This window comes from Bombina bombina, chromosome 5, assembly GCF_027579735.1.
Source record: "Bombina bombina isolate aBomBom1 chromosome 5, aBomBom1.pri, whole genome shotgun sequence".
Lineage (NCBI taxonomy): Eukaryota > Metazoa > Chordata > Amphibia > Anura > Bombinatoridae > Bombina > Bombina bombina.
In genome coordinates, this window is record NC_069503.1 from 620,817,224 (window position 1) to 620,840,082 (window position 22,859).

Here is a 22,859-nt window from a genome sequence, read left to right on the forward strand (position 1 = left end):
GTCAATCACACAGATACCTAGACATGCTTACACAGTCAATCACACACCCAGACATGCATACACAGTCAATCAATCACACACACAGACATCCATACATAGTCAATCACACACACCCAGACATGCATACACAGTCAATCACACCCCCCCACAAATGCCTACATAGTCAATCACACACATACCCAGACATGCTTACACAGTCAATCACACACACACACACCCAGACATGCATACGCAGTCAATCACACACCCAGACATGCATACACAGTCAATCACACACCCAGACATGCATACATAGTCAATCACACACACACACCCAGACATGCATACACCGTCAATCACACACACACACCCAGACATGCATACACATTCAATCACACACACACACACACAGACATGCATACATAGTCAATCACACACACCCAGACATACATACACAGTCAATCACACACACAGACATGCATACACAATCAATCACACACACAGACATGCATACACAGTCAATCACACCCACCCACACCCAGACATGCATACACAGTCAATCACGCACACATGCATACACAGTCAAACACACCCACACATGCATACACAGTCAATCACACATACCCAGACATGCTTACACAGTCAATCACACACACACCCAGACATGCATACACAGTCAATCACACACCCAGACATGCATACACAGTCAATCACACACCCCCAGACATGCATACACAGTCAATCACACACACACCAAGACATGCATACATAGTCAATCACACACACCCAGACATGCATACACAGTCAATCACACACACACACACACACACACGCATACACAGTCAATCACACACATACCCAGACATGCATACACAGTCAATCACACAGATACCTAGACATGCTTACACAGTCAATCACACACCCAGACATGCATACACAGTCAATCAATCACACACACAGACATGCATACACAGTCAATCACACACCCCCAGACATGCATACACAGTCAATCACACACCCAGACATGCATACACAGTCAATCACACACACCCAGACATGCATACACAGTCAATCACACACACACACACACACACCAAGACATGCATACATAGTCAATCACACACACCCAGACATGCATACACAGTCAATCACACACACACACACACACATGCATACACAGTCAATCACACACATACCCAGACATGCTTACACAGTCAATCACACACACACACCCAGACATGCATACACAGTCAATCACACACCCAGACATGCATACACAGTCAATCACACACACACACACACAGACATGCATACATAGTTAATCACACACACACAGACATGCATACACAGTCAATCACACACACACACAGACATGCATACACAATCAATCAATCACACACACACACAGACATGCATACACAGTCAATCTCTCACACACACACCCAGACATGCATACACAGTCAATCACGCACATATGCATACACAGCCAATCACACCCACACATGCATACACAGTCAATCACACATACCCAGACATGCTTACACAGTCAATCACACACACACACACACAGACATGCATACACAGTCAATCACACACCCAGACATGCATACACAGTCAATCACACACACACACACCCAGACATGCATACATAGTCAATCACACACACACACACACACACCAAGACATGCATACATAGTCAATCACACACACCCAGACATGCATACACAGTCAATCACACACACACCCAGACATGCATACACAATCAATCACACACACACACCCAGACATGCATACACAGTCAATCACACACACACACCCAGACATGCATACACAATCAATCACACACACACACCCAGACATGCATACACAGTCAATCACACACACACACACACATCCAGACATGCATACACAGTCAATCACGCATACATGCATACACAGTCAATCACACCCACACCCACACATGCATACACAGTCAATCACACCCACACCCACCCACACATGCATACATACACAGTCAATCACACACCCACACATGCATACACAGTCAATCACACACACACATACACATACCCAGACATGCATACACAGTCAATCACACACACCCAGACATGCATACACAGTCAATCACACACCCAGACATGCATACACAGTCAATCACACACACACACACACACACACACACACAGGCATGCATACACAGTCAATCGCACACACACAGACATGCATACACAGTCAATCACACACACACACACACCCAGACATGCATACACAGTCAATCACACACACCCACACCCAGACATGCATACACAGTCAATCACACCCCCCCAGACATGCATACACAGTCAATCACACACACCCACACCCAGACATGCATACACAGTCAATCACACACACACACACACACCCAGACATGCATACACAGTCAATCACACACACACACCCCCAGACATGCATACACAGTCAATCACACACACCCACACCCAGACATGCATACACAATTAATCACACACACACACACACACACACCCAGACAGGCATACACAGTCAATCACACACACACACCCAGACATGCATACACAGTCAATCACACACACACCCCCAGACATGCATACACAGTCAATCACACCCACCCACACCCAGACATGCATACACAGTCAATTACGCACACACCCACATATGCATACACAGTCAATCACAGCCACACCCACACCAGGGATAGGCAAGGTGTCCGTACATGGACACTGGTGTCCGTGACTGGCCCTTGCAGTGTCCGCCGCCCATTTTGCTGTGGGGAGGGAGGATTAAGACAGATGAATACTGGTCCTGACTCCTCCTTAACACACGCGGCGCCACGTTTCGCAGGGTTGTGGCCACTCCCACATGATGCCGCTTAGTACCAGAAAATGACTCTGAGTGAGACAGAGAGATAGGGAAGATTCAAGAAGCAAGCTGCCACTGTGTCCCTGGAGCTTTATATGCAAAGGTAAAGCACTTTAACCAGCACCTGAGGTTTATTATAAGTAGTATTTAAATAGAAAGAAAAGATATAGTAAGGTTGTGATTCATAACCTTAGTATACCTTTTCTTTCTGATTAAATAATAGGAAAGGGAAAATATTTAGTGTGAATAAAATTAGTGGCTTGTCAAGAGACTGCTAGCAATATTGGGTGATAAGTTATGGAATAAATAAAGCCTGAGTGAAATACTGGATGTGTATCTTCTGCATCTGTATAATAACACCCAGCTCTATACAAAGACACAGAAGTGACACTGGCACATGTGTATAGCCAGACTAGGGCTGGTTATAGGATTAGTGGTATCTGCATCAGTATAATAAAATTCAGCACTATAAAATAATAGTTTTAATTGTAAATGTACCATGGTGTCCTTCACTAAAGGTCTTTACTTTAGAAAATGTCCGCCACAGCCTTGGCTCGTGCCTATCCCTGACCCACACATGCATAGACAGTCAATCACACCCACACACACCCACACATGCATACACAGTCAATCACACACCCACACATGCATACACAGTCAATCACACACACACATACACAGACATGCATACACAGTCAATCTCACACCCACCCACACATGCATACACAGTCAATCACACCCACACATGCATACACAGTCAATAACACCCACAACCACACATGCATACACAGTCAATCACACACACACACACACAAACACACACACATACCCAGACATGCATACACAGTCAATCACACACACACACACACACACACACACACATACCCAGACATGCATACACAGTCAATCACACACACACACACACACACACACATACCCAGACATGCATACACAGTCAATCACACACACACGTATACCCAGACATGCATACACAGTCAATCACATCACACACATAGCCAGACATGCATACACTGTCAATCTCACACACAGCCAGACACACACAAACAGTCACACACACATTTTGGTTCTGCTTGAGTGTATACAATCCCAACTTTTGGCTATAATAAACCACACATGGAAACTTCGGTTTTCTCAGGAGCAGCATTGTGCATTTATTAGCAGTATTGATAGATTCAAAAGCAGTAATTTTATCCACTCAAGCAGAACAAAAATGACATACTCCTCTAAGCCTCAACATCTAATTTGACAAGTAAATAAAGACACTGTCCACGGCTGTTATATTTAATTCCCCCACAGTCAATCACACACACACCCAGACATGCATACACAGTCAATCACACACCCAGACATGCATACACAGTCAATCACACACCCCCAGACATGCATACACAGTCAATCACACACACACCAAGACATGCATACATAGTCAATCACACACACCCAGACATGCATACACAGTCAATCACACACACACACACACACACACATTCATACACAGTCAATCACACACATACCCAGACATGCATACACAGTCAATCACACAGATACCTAGACATGCTTACACAGTCAATCACACACCCAGACATGCATACACAGTCAATCAATCACACACACAGACATGCATACACAGTCAATCACACACCCCCAGACATGCATACACAGTCAATCACACACCCAGACATGCATACACAGTCAATCACACACACCCAGACATGCATACACAGTCAATCACACACACACACACACACACACACACACACACCAAGACATGCATACATAGTCAATCACACACACCCAGACATGCATACACAGTCAATCACACACACACACACACACATGCATACACAGTCAATCACACACATACCCAGACATGCTTACACAGTCAATCACACACACACACCCAGACATGCATACACAGTCAATCACACACCCAGACATGCATACACAGTCAATCACACACACACACACACACACACACACACACACACACACACACAGACATGCATACATAGTTAATCACACACACACAGACATGCATACACAGTCAATCACACACACACACAGACATGCATACACAATCAATCAATCACACACACACACAGACATGCATACACAGTCAATCTCTCACACACACACCCAGACATGCATACACAGTCAATCACGCACATATGCATACACAGCCAATCACACCCACACATGCATACACAGTCAATCACACATACCCAGACATGCTTACACAGTCAATCACACACACACACACACAGACATGCATACACAGTCAATCACACACCCAGACATGCATACACAGTCAATCACACACACACACACACCCAGACATGCATACATAGTCAATCACACACACACACACACACACCAAGACATGCATACATAGTCAATCACACACACCCAGACATGCATACACAGTCAATCACACACACACACACCCAGACATGCATACACAATCAATCACACACACACACCCAGACATGCATACACAGTCAATCACACACACACACCCAGACATGCATACACAATCAATCACACACACACACCCAGACATGCATACACAGTCAATCACACACACACACACATCCAGACATGCATACACAGTCAATCACGCATACATGCATACACAGTCAATCACACCCACACCCACACATGCATACACAGTCAATCACACCCACACCCACCCACACATGCATACATACACAGTCAATCACACACACACATACACATACCCAGACATGCATACACAGTCAATCACACACACCCAGACATGCATACACAGTCAATCACACACCCAGACATGCATACACAGTCAATCACACACACACACACACACACACACACACAGGCATGCATACACAGTCAATCGCACACACACAGACATGCATACACAGTCAATCACACACACACACACACCCAGACATGCATACACAGTCAATCACACACACCCACACCCAGACATGCATACACAGTCAATCACACCCCCCCAGACATGCATACACAGTCAATCACACACACCCACACCCAGACATGCATACACAGTCAATCACACACACACACACACACACCCAGACATGCATACACAGTCAATCACACACACACACCCCCAGACATGCATACACAGTCAATCACACACACCCACACCCAGACATGCATACACAGTCAATCACACACACACACACACACACCCAGACAGGCATACACAGTCAATCACACACACACACCCAGACATGCATACACAGTCAATCACACACACACCCCCAGACATGCATACACAGTCAATCACACCCACCCACACCCAGACATGCATACACAGTCAATTACGCACACACCCACATATGCATACACAGTCAATCACAGCCACACCCACACCAGGGATAGGCAAGGTGTCCGTACATGGACACTGGTGTCCGTGACTGGCCCTTGCAGTGTCCGCCGCCCATTTTGCTGTGGGGAGGGAGGATTAAGACAGATGAATACTGGTCCTGACTCCTCCTTAACACACGCGGCGCCACGTTTCGCAGGGTTGTGGCCACTCCCACATGATGCCGCTTAGTACCAGAAAATGACTCTGAGTGAGACAGAGAGATAGGGAAGATTCAAGAAGCAAGCTGCCACTGTGTCCCTGGAGCTTTATATGCAAAGGTAAAGCACTTTAACCAGCACCTGAGGTTTATTATAAGTAGTATTTAAATAGAAAGAAAAGATATAGTAAGGTTGTGATTCATAACCTTAGTATACCTTTTCTTTCTGATTAAATAATAGGAAAGGGAAAATATTTAGTGTGAATAAAATTAGTGGCTTGTCAAGAGACTGCTAGCAATATTGGGTGATAAGTTATGGAATAAATAAAGCCTGAGTGAAATACTGGATGTGTATTTTCTGCATCTGTATAATAACACCCAGCTCTATACAAAGACACAGAAGTGACACTGGCACATGTGTATAGCCAGACTAGGGCTGGTTATAGGATTAGTGGTATCTGCATCAGTATAATAAAATTCAGCACTATAAAATAATAGTTTTAATTGTAAATGTACCATGGTGTCCTTCACTAAAGGTCTTTACTTTAGAAAATGTCCGCCACAGCCTTGGCTCGTGCCTATCCCTGACCCACACATGCATAGACAGTCAATCACACCCACACACACCCACACATGCATACACAGTCAATCACACACCCACACATGCATACACAGTCAATCACACACACACATACACAGACATGCATACACAGTCAATCTCACACCCACCCACACATGCATACACAGTCAATCACACCCACACATGCATACACAGTCAATAACACCCACAACCACACATGCATACACAGTCAATCACACACACACACACATACCCAGACATGCATACACAGTCAATCACACACACACACACACACACACACACACATACCCAGACATGCATACACAGTCAATCACACACACACGTATACCCAGACATGCATACACAGTCAATCACATCACACACATAGCCAGACATGCATACACTGTCAATCTCACACACAGCCAGACACACACAAACAGTCACACACACATTTTGGTTCTGCTTGAGTGTATACAATCCCAACTTTTGGCTATAATAAACCACACATGGAAACTTCAGTTTTCTCAGGAGCAGCATTGTGCATTTATTAGCAGTATTGATAGATTCAAAAGCAGTAATTTTATCCACTCAAGCAGAACAAAAATGACATACTCCTCTAAGCCTCAACATCTAATTTGACAAGTAAATAAAGACACTGTCCACGGCTGTTATATTTAATTCCCCTTTTTTTTTGTTTTTGTTTGTTTGTTTGTATCCCCTTTCAAGAGTATGGTGTATGGATACCAAGATTTATTTTTTGGTTAGGAGGTTTTTTAGGAGACTATATGGAAAAATAGAATCCATTGTTTTGGATAAGCTGAGCAGGAAAACTTGTGAGTGATGTATGCATATATATAGTACTAACCACGTGCAAAGATGTTGTATTTTGCTCTGTTACGAGAATGTACTATGAAATTGTATATGACATGTTATTGTCTTTTTTTCTTTTTTTTTCCTTTGTTATCTGCTTATGAACTGACATAACAGTCTTTTTCCTCTGTTTATTTTTCTTTTTATTTGATGGATTCTTAATAAAAGAAATTAAAAAAAAAAAAAAAAAGACACTGTGATGGACAATAACAGTGAGCTGTGTGAGACCTCTGTCTGGTCAGGATAGGGTTGCCACCCGTCCCTTAAAATACAGAACACTTATAAGTTACACAGGCTGCAGGGTGTGCAGGGAGGAATATGAATAGTGCTGTCCAGAAACACAATACATGTTCCTCCCTGCTCACCTGCAGCATGTGTAACTCATAAGTGTCCAGGAAAACATACCTGAGGTGGCAACCCTAGGTCAGGAAGGGGTTAATAAAGGAAAGAGAGGGTCAGTTTGTTTATTTAACAGTGGCACTGCATGGCATAACCTGTAAGAGCCCAGCACCATCATATAGATTAATTACAGCTATGGTTTATCAAGCAGATGAGACCAAACAAAATTATGTGTAACTTAGCTGACAGCAAACTGAATTCATGCTTAGTGGGAACAATCAGTGCCTTACAGTGTTGTCCTCATGCAAAGATCTGAGCTCTTACTGCTCTCACTATCCTTCAAATGTGATTCTCTGACTGACACAATATGTACACACAAGTCTCCTAAATACAGGCACTAAATACACTGTACTGTACTGCCTACTTCTCTCATTGCCAGCTCTGTGAGTCCTTTCCTCCCCAGCACTAGAAGACTGCTGCTCTGCACTAACTGAACCCTCCCCCTCCACTCGGGTGGGAGCCCCTCCCTCACACTCTGATTTGCTGGCCCTTGCTCCAAGGCATTCTGGAACATGTAGTTCCAGTCCTTTAGTTCAGAGACTAGGCCCAGAAGCACTGGACTAAATTTCTGGAGCAGCGGTCAGACGGAGGGCCCTGTAGAGGTCCCAAACTACTTGTCAACACCCAGTCAGGGGCCAGGCCCTATCCCTGACTAGAATCAACCATTTCACCCCCTGATGGCTGCCCTGCTTCCCGGGTACATTTCCGGGAACATTATATGTCCGAGGACAGTCTCCTCAATCCGGGGACTGTCCCCGAAAATCGTCTGGTCAACTTATCTTAGGTTTACATGCTAAGGGGGTTCAAGGGAATAGCAATGGAGGAGAGGAACTGGGATTAGAAAAGGTTGTATGCATCCCTGAACAGTAGAGTCTTTAGGGAGCGCTTGAAGCTTTCGAAACTAGGGGAGACTCATGTGGAGCGAGGCAGAGAGTTCCACAAGATGAGAGCCAGTCTGGAGAAGTCCTGTAAACCGGAATGTGAGGAGGTAACAAGAGAGTAGGAGAGTAGTGAGACGAGCGAAGGGGGTGGGAGGGAGAGTATCTGGAGACAAGAGATATAGGGGGGAGCAGTGCAGTTCAGCCTTGTATGAAAGACAAACAATTCACAGGGGAAGACAGCACCTCTCTTCAATTTGTGGGGCATGGAAAGGGGATTAGCCAGATCCTAACATCATTGTAAAATTCAAAAGGATTTCCAGCCACCAAATGATAAGTAAAAAACCTTTATTCACTTATACAGGGTCCATAATACAGCAACAGCAACAATGTTTCTAACCAGCAATTGGTTCTTAGTCATGTCAAAGAATCTATGTACAGGTGTGCCTTTTATACCTATTAAAACAATGAACAGGCTGAACAACACTGCCATCGTGTGGATATTATTCAGTATGCATGTGTGTGACCAAATTATTGCAAACTTAACACTGTCCATTTTGCATATATTTTATATTCTGGAAATCCAAATATAAAGTCATCACATGCATACTTTTGAATATATCTGTAGTTAAAACAATAATAAAAGTTAACAACCCTCATACATAAAGTCAAAACAAAATCAGAATCATGCATCAGTACATTTAAAAACTCTACAGGTGTATTTAAAGGAACAGAGACCAGTCAAAATCTTTATTAAGCCCTCTGGGTTGTAGGGAATCCATTTTCCTAATCTAAAACATTGGCTAGACCCAGGAGGGGAGGTGATAGGGAATTAAAACTAAAGAAAAGAGAAATGTTTTGGATTAGGAAAATGGATTCCCTACAACTCAGAGGGCTTAATAAAGATGTTGACTGATCTCTGTTCCTTTAAATACACCTGTAGAGTTTTAAAAGTAAATGTACTGATGCATGATTCTGATTTTGTTTTAACTTTATGTATGAGCTTTGTTAAATTTTAATATTGTTTTAACTACATATATATTCAAAAGTATGCATGTGATGACTTTATATTTGGATTTCCAGAATATAAAATATATGCTAAATGGACAGTGTTAACCCCTTAATGACCGGACCATTTTTCAATTTTCTTACCCTTAATGACAATGGCTATTTTTACATTTCTGCAGTGTTTGTGTTTAGCTGTAATTTTCCTCTTACTCATTTACTGTACCCACACATATTATATACCGTTTTTCTCGCCATTAAATGGACTTTCTAAGGATACCATTATTTTCATCATATCTTATAATTTACTATAAAAAAAATTATAAAATATGAGGAAAAAATTGAAAAAAACACACTTTTTCTAACTTTTACCCCCAAAATCTGTTACACATCTACAACCACCAAAATACACCCATTCTAAATAGTTTCTAAATTTTGTCCTGAATTTAGAAATACCCAATGTTTACATGTTCTTTGCTTTTTTTGCAAGTTATAGGGCAATAAATACAAGTAGCACTTTGCTATTTCCAAACCACTTTTTTTCAAAATTAGCGCTAGTTACATTGGAACACTGATATCTGTGTGGAATACCTGAATATCCATTGACATGTATATATTTATATTTAGAAGACATCCCAAAGCATTGATCTAGACCCATTTTGGTATATTTCATGCCACCATTTCACCGCCAAATGCGATCAAATAAAAAAAATTGTTGACTTTTTCACAATTTTTTTCACTAACATTAGGTTTCTCGCTGAATTTATTTACAAACATCTTGTGCAATTATGGCATAAATGGTTGTAAATACTTCTCTGGGATCCCCTTTGTTCAGAATTAGCAGACCTATATGGATTTGGCGTTGCTTTTTGGTAATTAGAAGGCCGCTAAATGCCGCTGCACACCACACGTGTATTATGCCCAGCCGTGAAGGGGTTAATTAGGGAGCTTGTAGGGAGCTTTTAGGTTTAATTTTAGCTTTAGTGTAGTGTAGTAGACAACCCAAATTATTGATATAGGCCCATTTTGGTATATTTCATGCCACCATTTCACCGCCAAATACGATCAAATAAAAAAAAAAATTAAATTTTTCACAATTTTAGGTTTCTCACTGAAATTATTTACAAACAGCTTGTGCAATTATGGCACAAATGGTTGTAAATGCTTCTCTGGGATCCCCTTTGTTCAGAAATAGCAGACATATATGGCTTTGGTGTTGCTTTTTGGTAATAATAAGGCCGTTAAATACTGCTGCGCACCACACTTGTAATATGCCCAGCAGTTAAGGGGTTAATTAGGTAGCTTGTGGGGTTAATTTTTAGCTTTAGTGTAGAGATCAGCCTCCCACCTGACACATCCCACCCCCTGATCCCCCCCTGACCCCCCTCAAACAGCTCTCTTCCCTCCCCACCTCACAATTGTCACCGCCATCTTATGTACTGGCAGAAAGTCTGCCAGTACTGAAATAAAAATATTTTTTTTATTTTTTTTTATTTTTTGGCATAAAGTCTGCAGTGATAGATCCCCCCTTACCCCACAACCTCCCTGATCCCCCCCTTACATCTTTCTAACCCTCCCCCTCTGTCTATATGCCGCCATCTTGGGTACTGGCAGCTGTCTGCCAGTACCCAATTTGCCCCCCAAAATAGTTTTTTTTTAACTTTTTTAATAAAAAATATATGTTTGCTGTAGTGTAGCTGGCCCCCCTAAATAATATTCAACCCTCCCCCTCCCAGATCCCTTATTACAGAACAAAGATGCCACTGCATCTAGATCGATCTTTTTTTTTTTTTTGTGTGGGCTGTTGTAAATTTTGCGTGCGCACGCATGCGCGCGCACACGCCGCCCCCCCCCCCCGCCGCAACCGCCACACCGGGAACAAACAGGAAACATACAAGATCGGTTAGTATTGGAAAGTGTGATGGCATACAAGTTGAAAACAGCACCGATTAAGGCAGTATTTGTAAACCATACAGAGCCGATGCAGATGGGGCCACAGAGTGGCCCTTTCTGCATCGGTATGTAAAATGGGGGATTGTAGTGATGCCTCAATATTGAGGCATCACTACAATACCTTGTAAGCAGCTGGAAGCGATCTAGATCGCTTCCAGCACTACAAACAACAGAGGACGTACCAGGTACATCAGCTGTCATTAAGGGAAGTTTTTTCTATGACGTACCTGGCACGTCCTCTGTCATTAAGGGGTTAATTTTGCAATAATTTGGTCGCACACATGCATACTGAAAAATATCCACAAGATGGCAGTGCTGTTCAGCCTGTTAATTGTTTAATAGGTTTAAAAGGCACACCTGTGCATAGATTCTTTGACAAGACTAAGAACCAATTGCTGGTTTGAAACGTTGCTGTTTCTGTATTATGGACCCTGTATAAGTGAATACAATTATTTACTTATCAGTTAGTGGCTGGAAATCCTTTTGAATTTTACCTTGTATGAAAGAGTCAGAATTTTGTGTTCAATCCTGGAGGCAAGAGGAAGCCAGTGAAGAGATTGGCAGAGAGATGAAGCAGATGAAGAGCGACATGTAAGGCAGATGAGCCTGGCTAAGGCATTCATTATGGATTGTAAAAGAGGTAGGCAGCAGCTAGGGAGCCCAGAGAGGACGGAGTTGCAGTAGTCGAGGCAGGAAAGGATCAGAGAGTGGATTAAAATCTTAGTTGTGTCTTGTGTAAGGAAATGTCTTATTTTAGAGATGATTTTAAAGGGACAGTCTACACCAGAATTTTTATTGTTTTAAAAGATAGATAATCCCTTTATTACCCATTCCCCAGTTTTGCATAACCAACACAGTTATATTATACTTTTAACCTCTGTGATTACCTTGTATCTAAGCCTCTGCAAACTGCCCCTTTATTTCAGTTCTTTTGACAGACTTGCAGTTTAGCCAATCAGTGCCTGCTCCCAGATAACTTCACGTGCACGAACACAGTGTTATCTATATGAAATACATGAACTAACACCCTCTAGTGGTGAAAAACTGTTAAAATGCATTCTGAAAAGAGGTGGCCTTCAAAGTCTAAGAAATTAGCATATGAACCTCCTAGGTTAAGCTTTCAACTAAGAATACCAAGAGAACATAGCAAAATTGGTGATAAAAGTAAATTGGAAAATTGTTTAAAATTACATGCTCTATCTGAATCATGAAAGTTTATTTTGGCCTAGACTGTCCCTTTAAGGTTGAAGAAGCAGGATTTAGCAAAGGACTGAGTGTGAGGATTAAAAGAAAATTCTATCGGGAGCCCATCTGGGCCCGGGGGCTTTCCCTAAGGCAAGAGATTTTATTGTCAGGTGTAGTTCATTCTGCGTTATCGGGGCATTTAATTTGTCTATCTGGTCAGAGGACAGTTTGGGTAGGGTGATCTTATTCCATAATCTATTCTGGGCTTCTACGTTATTAGGTTGTGCAGAGTAAAGATTGGAATAGTATTCTGCAAATTCAGCCACTATATCAGTTGGGTTATAGATTAAGGAATTCCCTTTTTAAATACTGAGATACCTCTATTAGCTTGTTTAATCTTAATTAAGGAGGCCAAAAAATTACCAGTTCTGTTCCCATTTCTTAGGAATCTGCCTTGTTTCCTATGTTCTTGGTGTATTGTGTTTTGTGTTAAGAAGGTGTCTCCTTATTCACCTGGAAATATGCTAGTCTATGTGCTGTAGTTGGGGACTGTCCATATGCTAAGTAAGCACTGATCAAAGTGTCGCTGTAATGCTTTTCCTTACTATCATGCAGACATTTTCTTTTGGTGAGGTAGGCAATGATATCTCCTTGAAGAACCGTCTTTGCCGTTTCCCAATAAAGTTCAGGGGTGGTTATGTGTAATGCATTGTTGGATGCAAAATCATCCCATTGTCTTGTAAGGTATGTACGGAAGTCTGGGGAGGTAAGTAAATAAGTGGGAAAACAAAATACTCTTTTGTTGGTAGGGTGGGGAGTAGGAAATAGTCTCATAGACACCGGGCGTGATCAGAGATGGTGATATTATGAATTGTGGTCTCAGTGTTTAGAAATTCTAATGAGTTAGATGTGATGAAAAGATCTATGCGGGAGAGTGAGTTGTGCGCTTTAGAAGCACATGTGTAATCCCTTTCTGTCGGGTTTTGTCTCCTCCATATATCTGAACCCCTAATGATGAGTATAAAGAGTCAAATACATTCAGTGCATACTTGTTTGGGATAGGTGCCTGTGTCCTGGGGGCATGGCTCTCAGGATCATTAAACCTATCAAGTAATGGACTGGGTGTGAGATTAAAATCTCAAGCAAGGATAAATTTAGAGTCTAGAAATGGGGCCAGACGTTTTGTTAGTTTTTGCCAAAAAACTGGATTAGGTTGATTAGGCCCATAGATATTACACACAGTGTACCATTGATCCTGCCATTTAAGATTTACTATGATAAACCTGCCATTTGGGTCTATGATTTTAGTGTCTACTTCACATTGAAAATCTTTATGTTAAAGCATAGCCACACCTCTGCTAGAATTGTTATAAGGGGCACATATAATCTCGGATATCCAATTTGTTTTGAGTTTTTCATGCTCAAGGGCATTGAGGTGTGTTTCTTGCAAGAGCATCATATCTGCATGGGAATTTTTAAGATGGTCCAGAACTGTCTTTCTCTTTATCAGAGAGTTTATCCCTTCTATATTCCAGGAGATGATCTTTATTGTCATTGGGGGATTGTTAAAGATAGACAATACAGATAGACAATTGTTAAAGATAGACGTGATGGGGGAACATATACAATCCTCCTAAAGAGGTGGTGCCTAGGAGCATGTTATTCTGTAGCCTATAATCTCCCACAGCTAAAATATAAATTAACCATAACAATTTAAACAAGAAAATACATAATAAACAGAACTTATACAAGTTATCGTACGACCTCATAGTAGTTCCAGCCATAAGCGATCAGTGGTTTTTCTCAAAGAACGCCATTTGGGGGGCACTTAAAATATTAAGGATGGTTGCTTTCTGGTCGCGCTCTTCAACCAGGAGAGTCCTGTTGTTGCGATGCCGACTGTGAAAAGGCACTTCTGTGTTGATTCAGAAATTCCTGTGCTTCTTTAGGTGAATCGAAGACTCTCGGACCTCTTAAGGTGTGAAGAAGTAGACGTGCAGGGTAAAGCAATGTGGCCTGGCAATTCTCTTTTTGAAGCGCTGCACACAGGGGCGCAAATTATTTTCTTTTTTCAGAACTTCTGCAGAATAATCTTGGAAGATGTAAAGCCTCTTGTCATCATAGAGGAGCATATGTAGTTTGGCTCTTAGTAGATGTATTTTGAACTGAAAGTTCAGATATTTGATCATTACTCCCTGTCACACCACACCGCTCTAGCCGTTGCTAGGGGCACGGCGTCTCCTTGCCTGCTCGTTGTCAGGGGCTGTGTCGGGTACAGATGCGTGCGGAGCTGATGTCATCGCCGCACGCTCCTCTCTCTGATGCCGGGCCGGATTCCTGTGGCGTGAATCCTGCATCTATGTAAGTTGCTCAGAACAATCTATCACTGCCGAAGTATAGGTGTTATTTTGTGTGCTCCTTGGTGTGATAGATCGTTATTGCTGATTGCCTTATTGTTGATGAACCCTGCCTGTCTGACTACTCTGCCTGTTAACCCTTAAATTGCTGGACTGCTATAGTGCTGCTGAACTCTGCTTGTCTGACCACTCTGCTTGATTAACCCCTATTGTTCTGGATTGCCTCTCTGTTGCCAAACCCTGCCTGCCTGACCATTCTAGTGGTTTACCCTTGGACTGCTTTACCGTTGAAAACCCTGCCAGCCTGACCATTCTAGTGGTTCACCCTTGGACTGCTTTACCGTTACCAAACCCTGCCTGCCTGACCATTCCAGTGGTTTACCTTTGGACTGCTTTACCATTACCAAACCCTGCCTGCCTGACCATTCTAGTGGTTTACCTTTGAACTGCTTTACCTTTGCTGCTGAGGACTATCCTGCCTGTGGTGAGTGCTGCTTACCTCATCTTGTAAACTTTCCCTGCTCTGGGATATTCCCTATCATTCCGGCTTCACACAGGGATAAGAAGACTACTGTCCGAGTTTGGTCTGATAGTGGAATATCCCACAAGCATAACATTATACTTGGGCCATGGAGCCAGATGAGGTGGCACTAGCAGTTTATCTTCAGGGACAGATGTTGGGAACCCATACCATACAGTTGCAGAATATGGATTCCAAGCTAGAGGCTATAACCGCTCAACTCTCTTTACTAGTTACAGCGAGGAATACCGCTCCTGTTGTTGTACCGCCAGTCTCTGCTCCTAGTACTGCGGCTTCTTCCTCTGATTCTGGAAGTATACCCCAGATACCATTGCCTGACAAGTATGAAGGTACTACTGATTGCAGGGGTTTTCTTAACCAATGCAGGCTGCACTTCCGCAATGATCCTCAAACCTTTCAGTCTCACCAGTCAAAGGTCACCTTTATCATTTCCTTACTGAAAGACAAGGCCCTAGCCTGGGTCTCTCCCCTTTTGGAACAGAACGCTCCACTCCTGAACGATGCTGATGCATTCATTTCTGCACTTCTGTGTTTGGGACTTCTGGCCGTACTTCTGCTGCAGAATTTTCTCTCCTAGATCTCCGCCAGGGCAACAGAACTGTGGCACAATTTGCCATCGAGTTTCGCACCTTGGCACTAGAGACCAGTTGGGATGGCAGTGCCCTTAAGGCAGCCTTTAAGAAGGGTCTGCATTAACGCATCAAAGATGAACTCACTTATCGTTATATTCCCTTTTCTTTGGATGACTTTATAACACTTTGCATCAGTCTAGACTCTCGCTTCCAGGAGAGACAAGACGAGAGAGACAGAACTCGGAGAATCCTTCCCTCCCGTCCTTCTATTCATCTGGTTTCTGCAGTATCCTCTACCACTTCAACTTCTCCAGCCACCCATGGATCTTTCCTCTTCCAAACCCTCAGAGTCTGAAAGACAGAGAAGAAGGAGATTGAGACTATGCTTTTATTGCGGTTCTAACTCCCACCAACTAAAGAACTGTGACATGTGTGTAAGGTTCTATTTACAGGCTACAAAAGATTTTCGTCAATCTTCTGCTCTTTTTGTTGTCTTTTCAGGTAAACGGAGGGGGTCAGAAGGCCTCTTCTTCTACTCTCTCCTTCTGGTTGGGAAGTGTTATTCGATTGGCTTTTGAGGCAGCTGGACAGCAGCCTCCAGAGAAAATTATGGCTCACTCCACTAGGGCTGTCGCTTCCTCTTGGGCCTTTAAAAATTATGCTTCTATGGTCCCCTCAAGTACTCAGTCACACTCTCTCTAAGATATACTCCATCCTGACCCAACCCCCTCCTGGCAACTTACCTTCCTCCATAGAATCCTGGGAGAGAGAACTGGGGGTCGTTATCCTCCCCCAGACGGCTTCCTCTATGTTTATCAATACCAAATCGTCCTCATCCTCTGTAGGGCTCCTGGAATTGAACTACAAAATTCTTCATCACTGGTACCTCACCCCGAAACACCTACACACATTGTACCCTCCAACTAACAATCGCTGCTGGCGATGCGGCCATATAGGTAGTGGCATGGGCCACATGTGGTGGTGGTGTAACAGTATCAACTCATTCTGGAGAGCCATTCTTTTGGAAATAGAGAAGATTTTCCAGAAGACAATACCACTAGACCCATTATTATTCCTTTTAAATACAAATATCAAACTCCCCTCCAAGGGCTGCACTATATTGTTCCGCATTTTTATGAATAGCGCCAAATCACTCATCGCTAAAAACTGGAAATCTCCAGATCCCCCTAACTTAACAATGTGGAAGGCAAAAGTATCAGACCTCTTAGAACCAGAGGAGTACAGGTCATTTAGACTAGACACTAGGGATCACTTCATAATTGCACAAGATTTATGGGACCAATATCAAAAATTTGTATAACACCCTACCGCTCTTTTACAGCACTATTCTTCTCTACTTTTCACTATTACTGATATGGAGACATAGTAACACAATAACCCATTTTGCACTGAACTATTTTATTTTTATTTGTTGTTTCGTTTCATCTGGAACTTCAATTTGGCCATTATGGCTGTCCATTTTCTCTTCGAGATACAGTCTTTATTGTTACCCATTTTCATTTTTGTTCGTTAAGACAGTAGTTCTATTATTAGCCAATGTTAAACAAATTTGACTGTTTTCTTTGCAATTTTTTGTATGCTCACGCGTACATGTACACTCTATTTTTTTCTCAATAAAAAGAATTTGGAATAAAAATGATGCTTCTATGGAACAGATTTGCAAGGCGGCCACTTGGTCATCATTGCATACTTTTTTCAAATTTTACAAATTTTATATTTTTGCCTCAGCTGAGGCTTCTTTTGGGAGGAAAGTTCTTCAAGCATTGGTGCCTTCTGTTTAGGTTTGCCTGTCTTGTGTATCCCTCCCTTCTATTCTGTAGACTCTAGCTTTGGTATTGGTTACCACTAGTAATTGAATGGATTTGTGGACTCTCCATGCCATTGGAAAGAAAACATAATTTATACTTACCTGATAAATTCTTTTCTTTCCTGGCATGGAGAGTCCACGACCCGCCCTTATTTTTAATACAGCTTTTGTAATTTTTCTAAACCTCAGACACCTCTATACCCTTTGTGTCTTCTTCTCTTTCCATAATTCCTCAGCTGAATGACTAGGGATTGTAGGTAATGGGAGGATACTTAAGGCTTTGCTGGGGTGTTTTTTGCCTCCACCTGGTGGCCAGGAGTTGAATTCTTACTAGTAATTGAATGGATTTGTTGACTCTCCATGCCAGGAAAGAAAATAATTTATCATTTAAGTATAAATTATGTTTTTTTCCATGTTTCTTTTTCTATTAAAGTCTAAGGGAGAGTATGTTAACGTGGTCACAATGTTCTAACTTCTGCTCTTTGTGTGCGAAAAAGATTTACTTTCAACTTGTAATACACGCGCAAAGAGCAGAAGCTGAGCACTTAGTTGGTTAGCGTGCGAGTGGGAGCGGAAATTGCCGCTCCACTCATAATCTAGCCCATAGGTGTCTATCACAATATTTTAGAAAAAGGTATCTAATGATTTTTAACAGAAAATCTTTTTTTAAGGAACATAAAACCGAAATGTATTTCATGATTCATACAGAGCATGGGATTTTAAACAGCTTTCCAATTTACTTCTATTTTCTATTTTGTTTTGTTCTCTTTTTATCCTTTGTTAAAAAAAGGATACCTAGGTAGAACAAAGAGCTGCTGATTGGTGGCTACACACATATGCCTCATGTTATTGGATCGCCCGATGTGTTCAGTTAGCTCCCAGTATTGTCAACAAAGGATACCAAGAGAATTGTGCAAATTAAATAATAGAAGTAACTTGGAAAATTGTTTAAAATTGTATAATCTATCTGAACCATGAAAGAAAGATTTTGAGTTTAATGTCCCTTTAACATATATGGAGAATTATGTAGGTAAATCAAATCATTAGATACGTTTTGTTTTTTTCCTAAAGGATTGTGATTGACCAAATTTTGGAACTTTGGCTGTTATTGTCAATGCATTTTTTCGGTAATAATAAACCTAACATGCTGCTGTGGTTAATACCCATCAAGTAACCCACTGAAAACATCACAAATATATCAATGTGTAGCTCTAAAACCAAATGCTCAGGATTAAGAACAAACAAAACAATGATTTGGAGGATTTAGCGACAGCACAAGCTGGAAGCCCTAAATGTTGATTGATCCCTTTAAAACGTGTGTAGTGGTGCTAATAGGTCACATGTGTGTAATTTACCTGTTGTGCTCACAAACCATAGAGATGTGTGTGTTTGTCTCTTAGGGATTTGAACATTGGCCTTATCAGTATAGTGGACTTGAGTGATTGTTTTATCAATCTTTGGACGTGAATGATTGTTACGTTAGATTAACGATCTTGCTAATTTTTATTAGTGTAAATACACTTATTGTTATTTTTTTTAACTTTATTTGATTGAGCCGGTATCTGGTGAAGTTGATTGCTAATGTAATACAATATGCAGGAGGTATTTTCAGTCTGTTTTTTCCCATATGCAAAAAAAATTGCTATTTTTGCTAATGTTTTGTGATCCCCTGTAATAATTTGAGAAGTGTTAACTTGGTTGTTCAAGGCCTTTTAGCTGTGGAATCCGATAAGTGAAAAACCTCCTTGTATATTTATTGTTAATTAACAAGGATTTGTATTGCGATTATCCAAACTAGACTGGTCCATGTTATGTACAGTATAGGGCAATGTTTCATCGTACTGATAATAAAAAAGTTATGTCAATATATTATAAAAATAGCTGCTTGTGATTATGTCAACATTGGAAAGAATTTATCATCATTTGTTAGTATGCTGATAATTATCAAAGGGAAAGTTGTAATGGCCCCATTGTTATATACAAGCAACAGTACAATATGCATTAGAGCACGTTTTGCATTTCTGTCATTTACATGCCATAGCTTTAGTTCAAAACATATAACTATATCTATCTATTTATCTATCTATCTATCCATCCATCTGTCTATCTGTCTGTGTGTCTATCAGTCTATCTGCCTTTCTGCCTATCTTTCTGTCTGTCTATCTATATACCATTATGTAAAGACAAACACTGTGGGAGACGTCAAGAATGCCTGGGATAAACATAAGTCTATCCTATGAACGTATTAAGCTTACACTTTATAGAAAATGTCAGAATTGTTAGGCCTATGATTCTTTTCTGATGTTGAAATATATGTTTATATGTTTTATCTGTATATATAAACTCTTTGATAGAAATTATAAAATAAATGATATACTTTAGAGCTTAGCTTGCTTTCAGTTTTTAAATGATTATATTTTCATAGTATTTTAGTAATAGGACCTATGGTTTGCTCAACTATTACCAGCCTGTTAGCAGTGGTAAAGGTAGCAGATATTGCCAAATGTCTATAATATTCTATTTAGGCCCCCATTTAACAAATCCCTTCCAGTAACCTGTCTGCCTGGCATCATCATGAGCAGGCAGCATCAGCTGCTCACAGTTATCAATGCAAAAGCAAATACCACAGATCTGATTAAGATAATTTAAAGGGACATTAAACCAATTTTTTTTCTTTTATGATTCAGATAGAGGATACCATTTTAAACAACTTTCTAATTTACTTCTATTATTTAATTTGCTTCATTCTCTTGATATTCTTTCCTGAAAAGCATATCTAGATAGGCTCAGTAGCTTCTGATTGGTGGCTGCACATATTTGCCTCATGTGATTGGCTCACCCATGTGCATTGATATTTCTTTAACAAAGGATATCTAAAGACTGAAGCAAATTAGATAATAGAAGTTAATTGATATGTTGTTTAAACTTGTATTCTCTATCTGAATCATGAAAGAAAAAAATTGTGTTTAATGTCTCTTTAACTCCGCCAGTGGTCTAAAGTCAGCAGATACTTAACTAGCGTTTCAGGCCCACTTGCGTAAGCCTGAAATGTGTGGGCTCTATAGCGTCATAAATGGGGCCCTGTGTCTTTATTTGGTGGTCCTAAAATAATGAGGTATCTGTAGATTATGTTATTTATATACAGGGCTATATTTTGTAAACAAAAAGGTGCCTGGACTGCAAACAAATGTGCTGGTACTCATTAATTATTGATTGAAATATTGTGTTCAGTAACTTTGAGAAATACTCAGTACCGGGGAGTACCCCCACAAAAAAAGCCCTTTTATATAAAAATCCATAAACAATATATAGATGGTTTCTAAAGTTTAAAAAAATAGAGTGCAATTAAAATGGAAAAAAGTGTTTAATAGAATTTTAAATAAAACTATTCAAGATTATTATTACTAGTTCTTTTAGCCTTTACAATGAATGTATCACGATTAAATGTATTAAACGTATAAAAAAAAACCCCGTATATTTAGTAAATATTCACTATATTATTCAAAATTAAAATCTTGAAAAACTGGAATTTCTTTCCAGATTTCTAGGTGTATAAAAAACATTATTGAAAATATCTTAGGGCCTGATAATAAAGATCTTGCTGCCATGGAGAGAAATCACACAAAATATTTGGGATTTATTTTAGACCTTATAGTGTAATAGAGAAGCTTCTACTTTATTACAGAATACATTGAGATAAACATTGCTCAAGGTAAAATTTGTGTTTATAAAATTCTTTAAGGGACCTCTTTATACTGACTTCTTAGACTATCTCCCCTAAGAGGAGAGCTTTATTGTGCCTTAGTATTAAACACATACTGTAAAACAACAAAAGTATTAGTACATGATGAAATAATCAGCTTATTCTGTCCTGCAAGTAATTATAGACCGACAATACATTTTATATATCATGTTGCTTGGCCCTTTTATATATCAGCAAGTTACTTGATAACACTGTGGCGCCCATAACGTGATCTTATGTTTATAAAATATGCAGCACTTAATTTATTTCAATTACTCAAATATTAACATAATGTTTAAATAAAATAATACAACTGTTCTGGAAGTAAAAAATGTGCATTACTGAAAGTGGATTTTTCTTTCTAGAATTGCACAACAGGTGAGGCAATTCAGATCAAAGTGTTAATTGAAGAGATGTGTTTAGACTGCAACTCGACTCAAGGGACCTATATTCTCACTCTGTGGTAAAGACTGCTGACATAACTCTTAAAGCTGAAGAAAAGATAGGTCAGATCCATAAATAAAGGGGAAAACTGTTTT